The 7,394-nt window shown below is 42.9% G+C and overlaps 1 pseudogene; it reads right to left on the bottom strand.

Annotated features, from left to right (window-relative positions):
- LOC112073495 (fibronectin-like) overlaps nucleotides 1–7,394 on the bottom strand; it is a 42,177-nt pseudogene that overhangs the window by 13,216 nt on the left and 21,567 nt on the right.

Raw genomic sequence — 7,394 nt, 5'->3', positions numbered from 1 at the left:
ATTAGACAGACCAGTATCAGACAGACAGTATCCGACAGACAGTATCAGACAGACAGTATCAGACAGACAGGATCCGACAGGCAGTATTAGACGACCAGTATCAGACAGACAGTATCAGACAGACAGTATCAGGCAGACAGTATTAGACATACAGTATTAGACAACAGATTCGGACAGACAGTATCGGACAGACAGTATCAGACAACAGTATCAGAAGACAGTATCAGACGGTCAGTATTAGACAGACAGTATCAGACAGACAGTATAAGATAGACAGTATAAGACAGACAGTATTAGACAGACAGTATCAGACAGACAGTATATTACAGACAGTATCAGACAAACAGTATCAGACAGTCAGTATTTAGACAGACAGTGTTAGATATACAGTATTAGACAGTCAGTATTAGACAGACAGTATCAGACAGACAGTATCAGACAGTAAGTATAGACAGACAGTATCAGACAGGCAGTATCAGAAGGCAGTATAAGACAGACAGTATTAGACAGACAGTATCAGAACAGACAGTATCCGGACAGACCAGTATCAGACAGACAGTATCAGGCAACAGTATCCGACAGCAGTATAAGACAGGCCGTATAAGACAGACAGTATATAGACACAGACAAGACAGTATCAGACAGCAGTATCAGACAGACAGTATCCGACAGACAGTATCAGACAGACAGTATTAAACAGACAGTATCAGGACAGACAGATCAGACAGACAGTTTCAGACAGACAGTATCAGACAGACAGGATTAGACAGACAGTATCAGACAGACAGTATAGACAGACAGTATCAGACAGACAGTATCAGACAGACAGTAACAGACAGTATCAGACAGACAGTATCAGAGACAGTATCAGACAGACAGTATCAGACAGACAGATTAGACAGACAGTATTAGACAGCAGTATTAGACAGACAGTATAGACGAGCAGTAATCAGACAGGACAGTATCAAGACAGACAGTATCAGACAGACAGTATTAGACAGACAGTATCAGACAGACAGTTATCAGACAGACAGTTATCAGACAGACAGTATCAGGCAGACAGTAACAGACAGACATTATAGAGAGACAGTATCAGACAGTATCAGACAGACAGTAACAGACAGACATTATAGAGAGACAGTATCAGACAGACAGTATCAACAGTATCAGACAGACGTATCAGACGACAGTATCAGACAGGACAGTATAGACAGACAGTATCAGACAGACAGTATCAGACAGACAGTATCAGACAGACAGTATTAGACAGACAGTATCAGACAGACAGTAAGACAGACAGTACAGCAGACATTATTAGAGAGACAGTATCAGACAGTATCAGACAGACAGTATCAGACAGACAGTATCAGACAACAGTATTAGACAGACAGTATTCAGACAGACAGTATCAGACAGACAGTATTAGAACAGGACAGTATCAAAACAGTATTAGACAGACAGTATAGACCGTATCAGACAGACAAGTATTAACAGACAGTATCAGACAGACAGTATCAGACAGACAGTATATTACAGACAGTATCAGACATACAGTATCAGACAGTCATATTAGACAGACAGTATTAGACAGACAGTATTAGACAGACAGTATCAGACAGACAGTATCAGACAGACAGTATCAGGCAGACAGTATTAGACATACAGTATAGACAGACTGTATTAGACAGTATTATGACAAGACAGTATTAGACAGTATTAGACAGTATCAGACAGACAGTTTCAGACAGTATTAGACAGACAGTATTAGACAGACAGTATCAGACAACATTATTAGACAGACAGTATCAGACAGGCAGTATTAGACAGACAGTATTAGACAGACAGTATCAGACAGATTAGACAGACAGTATCAGACAGACAGTATTAGACAGTCAGTATCGGACAGACAGATTGGACAGACAGTATCAGGCAGACCGTATTAGACAGACAGTTATCAGACAGACAGTATCAGACAGACAGTATCAGACGGTCAGTATTAGACAGACAGTATCAGACAGACAGTATAAGATAGACCAGTATAAGACAGACAGTATTAGACAGACAGTATCAGACAGACAGTATCAGACAGACAGTATATTACAGACAGTATCAGACAGTCAGTATTAGACAGACAGTATTAGACAGACAGTGTTAGACATACAGTATTAGACAGTATCAGACAAACAGTATTAGACAGACTGTATTAGAAAGACAGTATTAGACAGTATCAGACAGACCGTTTCAGACAGTATTAGACAGACAGTATAGACAGTATTAGACAGACAGTATTAGACAGACAGTATCAGACAGACATTATTAGACAGACATTATCAGACAGCAGTATTTAGACAGTATAGACAGACAGTATTAGACAGACAGTATCAGACAGTCAGTATCAGACAGACAGTATCAGACAGTATTAGACAGACCAGTATTGGACAGACAGTATCAGCAGACAGTATAAGACAGACAGTATCAGACAGACAGTATCAGACAGTCAGTATTAGAACAGACAGTATCAGACAGACAGTATAAGACAGACAGTATAGACAGACAGTAATGACAGACAGTATCAGAGCAGACAGTATCAGACAGCAGTATCCGACAGACAGTATCAGACAGACAGTATCAGACAGACAGTATCCGACAGACAGTATTAGACAGAATGTTAGAGGGCCGAATGTTTAGATGTTTTAGGTCGGAAAATACTCCTGCACTCACCACACTGACCAATAGGGAGAGGAAGGGCACCACACTGCTAGAGCACATCACTCAAGACACATGTTTTTGTGTGTGTTCTTACCCTCAGCAGGTGTCAGTACAGCAGTAAAGGCCTCAGGCCCCAGCAGGCCAGCAGACTTGGCCCGCACCGCCACTCTGTAGCGTGTGTAGGGTGTCAGACCAGAGTACACAAATCTCAGGTCCCCTGTGCTGTTCTCATAGATAAACCCTGAGAAACACACGCACACGCACACACAAACACCGTTCGGGTCAGATCTGCGACCTTCAGTGTTTTTACTTCAGCAAGTATTTTAAATGTAGTGATGTACTGTATGTGTATGTGTGTGTTTACCTGTGGGGCCGTAGAGATAGATAACGTAGCTGAAACGTCCGGTAACGATGGTTGGAGGTTCCCAGGAGACAGAGACTGACTTAGACGTCATGTTCCATACCAACAGGTTGTGGGGAGGGTCCTCTGGGGCTGCATCACACACATACATATCCACATGGTGAGAGATAAAGAGATAGGAACATATAGAGATAGATGGAGAGATAGGAACAGATAGTGAGAGATGGAGAGACAGGAACAGATAGTGAGAGATGAAGAGATAAGAACAGATAGAGATAGGTGGAGAGATAGGAACAGATAGAGATAGATGGAGAGATAGGAACAGAGAGAGATGGAGAGATAGGAACAGGTAGAGAAAGATGGAGAGATAGGAACAGATAGAGATAGATGGAGAGATAGGAACAGAGAGAAAGATGGAGAGATAGGAACAGAGAGAAAGATGGAGAGATAGGAACAGATAGAGAGATATGGAGAGATAGAGAGATAGGAACAGATAGAGAGAGATATATAGACAGAGATATCCCACTGGCAAAAACTGGTTGAATCAAAGTTGTTTCCACATAATTTCAACCCCAAAAATCTGTGCGATGACATTGAATCAAACGCATTGGATTCGCAAAAAGTCAACAACGTAAGGGCATTTTTCACCTAAATTTTAACCTAAATCCACTGACATGGTCATTTTTTTGTTGATTTCACATTGAATTCACAATAGCTGACAACACAACCAAATGTAAATGAAAATTAGACGTTGAACTGACGTCTGTGCCCAGTGGGATGTAGATGGAGACAGGTGGAGTGTGTGGGTGTGTACCTGACTCAGGCATGCGGACCATGGTGGAGGCGACCTGTCCCTCTCCGTCGGAGGTGAAAGCAGACACTTCGAAGACGTATGCTGTGTAAGGTCGCAGCTGGTCCACCCCTACGGATATTGGTACAGCCCAGGTGGCGGCGGGCGGGACGGCTGACAGGGTGACGGGAGGAGAGGACGCTGTCAGAGCTGTCACCTCTGACGGACTGGGGGTCCCACGAGACAGGATGTCTGCTGCATCCTACACACACACATACACAAACACACATTTAAGTACACGAAAGACAGAGAGAGAGAGAGAGGGAGTGAGTGAGTGAGAGAAAGAGAGGGAGAAAGAGAGGGAGAAAAACTGGGGGCCTGTAGCACTGTTCTGGTTGTACAACAATATATTTTCTGAACGTTTAAAAAACAGTTGAAAATTCGAATCTCATCTAGATAGTCTTCTGTTAACGATGTTGTCAGAGTATCTGTGTAGAGAGAGAGAAAGAAGCAGACAAACAGAGAAAGAGAAAGAAAGAGAAAGAAAGAGAAAGACATACGTTGCAGTGTGGTAGCGCTCCGGTCATGATGTCCTCAGCATCCAGCTCCAGTATGCGGACGGTCTGACCAGTACGAGCGTGTTTGGCTTTGACCGCAAACTTGGTGATCAGACCGTTGATGCGGAGTGGCAGGAGCCAAGTGACCACTACAAACGTGTGGTTCTCAGCAAACGCTGTCAGGTTAGTCACCAGGCCTGGGGCTGACAAAGGGTTACAGTTGTCTGTTTGTGTAAGTGTGTGTGTGTGTGTGTGTGTGTGTGTGTTTGTATGTTATTTGTGGATACCTACGAGCCTCAGCAGTTTTGATGTACAGAGACTTGCTATAGGGTCCAATACCAGCAGAGTTTTCTGCTGCAACCTGGACAGAGAGCGAGAGAGCGAGAGAGCGAGAGAGTATTAATCATCATTACTAATTCAGGATTAAGTCGTCAGATCTCCACCATGTTAATCTCTACCAGTGGTCAGGGATGTTTATTGATGCAACAGTCACACAACACCAGGCAGGCAGATATACACACTGACTACAGGGACATCCATAGCACCAAAGCTTGTCTTTGAAGCTAAGCAAGGTTGGGCCTCTCTGGATTGGAGGTCAGATGATGCTGGTTGATGATGATGATGCAAGATGGGGTCACTATTTCCTCTAGTCTTAAGGAGACCCCAGCTTCACAGTGACAGTAAGGGCACTACCCTGTAGAGAGTGCCATCCTTCAGATGTGAGGTTAAAGTGAAGTTCGAACTCTATCTGAAAACTATTAACCATAATCACACACAGCATATTGGCAGAATAGTCTGTGGAAAAAGAACAGCATGGCTGATCCATAGATATTTTACATTATAAATAATTTAATCACAATTAATTATTTAACCAGATCAAGAGAATAGTTTCCCCGCCGGAGGCATCTTCCCAGAACACACACACACGCATGGATGGATGCACACAAAGAAAAGACAGATATGTTTAAAACACACATTCTACCATATGCTTACGTTACATTTCTATTGAATGATGTAAGTGTGATTGATGGGAGAGGCTATATGGACACGCCTGGTGCACTAATTGATGACGTGAAGGACGAATTGGGAAAAGTGGAATCAGTCAGAATGACCAGGAGCAGTATGTTGATTTCGTGTGTGTCAAAAGTGCAAAAGGAGAAGGCTCTGTGGCTCTACAAGATATCGACATATGACGTGGAAAGGTTTGATTTTCAGAGTAGGGCACCGGTTAAAGGTGTCATCGCTGGTGTCTTGTTGGATATAAAGGCTGTGTGGTTTATGGATAACATGCCAGGAGTGGTAGACATATGTAGCTTGACTTGAATGATAGGCGTAAAGAAGGAGTAAAGTCTATCAGTTTTACTGTCGTTTGATGAAGTGATTCTCCCGACTTATGTAAAACTTGGGTATTTGAGATATGCGGTGAGACCGTATGTACAGAAGCCGCTGCAGTGTTACAGCTTGTTGCTGTAATTGTGATGGGAATCACGTTCCAGTTCCTAGAGTGCCCTGTAAAAATGAAGGAGGTCCCAGTAGCTAGGATCAGGGCTATCCAGCAGGACTCTAATGTGGAGGCAGTGAAAATAGCTGAAGGAGTGAGTAGTAGAGAAGAGATGGTAGGTGATGTCCCACAGTCTGTAGTGAATGCCATTCAGGAGAAGGATCCTGACACACGAACAGTGAAGAAGGTGGACTTTGTTGAGTTCATAACACAAGTGATGAATTGCACTAGTCAAATTAATAAAAAATCTAAGAAGCTAGATATCATTGTGAAGGCGGCAAATAGATTTCTGGATCTCCAGGACTTTACAGCCAAAATGTTACGGGGAGTACTGAATGGCGAGGTTCCCCCCTCCCAGGTTCCTGAATCTGTGTAGGGATCTGAAAAGACATTTAAATCTGACTGAAGGAGTAAAAAAAAAATGTAATGATATATTATTTTTTAAATTCAGGGTAGTAGAGTGAGTTTTGGTTAGTGTTTTTGGTAATTAGTATGTATTTGGTTAATCCAAAACAGCTTTTTATTTTTTTATTTTTTTTACTACCTCGTACAGCAGGTGGCAGCAATACACCTTATGAGCGTAGTCTGCCAATAAACCTTGAAGAAGAAGAAGAAGAAATTGATGACGTATCTCGCACAGATGAGCATTGATTGGAACACATCCTACAAAAAAGGTACTCTGAGTGCTGGGAACATGAACAAAATCTGAATACAAGTTTTGGGTGGATAGGCAATGGCATGGCGAGAGGGATGGGGTTGTTTTGGAGGGAGTTTAGCCCCTCTGTGGTTCGTCCTCCATATCCCACCTTGGTTGCTCCCTCCGACAGTGATAGATCTAGGGTTGCTTGAGAGGGTAAGAGATGTTGAGGAAGGAATAGATTCAGTTGTAAGTGAACACTTAAGAACACAATACTATGCATCCTTGAATATATTCACATATGGGTCTAAGGAACATTAAACAGGGAGGACAGGTGCAGCTTCTAGTGTTCCTGAGTTTAAGGTTGCAGTGAAAAAAAGAGCAACAGATCATTTATCTGTTTACACAACGGAGTTGATGGCCATACTCTTGGCTGCAGAGTGTGTGGAGGAGGTGAGGCCAGACGGTAGTCATCTGCTCTGACTGCTGTACAGCACTGATAAGCTTAAATTCATTTTTGTCTCGGAGCAGGCAGGATTGTATGAGGGTTTGCAGTGCTTGTATAGGGTGAGACAGATGATCCTCGGTACCAGCTCATGTGGGAGTAGAGGGGAATGAGGAGGTGGATGTTATCGCCAAGCAGGCTCTTGTACATCCTAACGTTGAGATGAAATTCAAATCAGTAAAGCAGAAGCCAAGGGGTTGATAAAAACAGTGATTAAAAACAAATGGCAAGAGTTGTGGAAAAGGGAGGGAAAGGGAAGACAGCTGTATAAGATCCAGAAAAAGGTGGGGGCAGGGATGTCCTCAGGTCGAGAGAGAAGGGAGGAAAGTGTAAT

The sequence above is a fragment of the Salvelinus sp. IW2-2015 genome, unplaced genomic scaffold (assembly GCF_002910315.2).
Source record: "Salvelinus sp. IW2-2015 unplaced genomic scaffold, ASM291031v2 Un_scaffold2276, whole genome shotgun sequence".
NCBI lineage: Eukaryota > Metazoa > Chordata > Actinopteri > Salmoniformes > Salmonidae > Salvelinus > Salvelinus sp. IW2-2015.
This window is presented reverse-complemented; position numbering and strand designations above follow the sequence as displayed.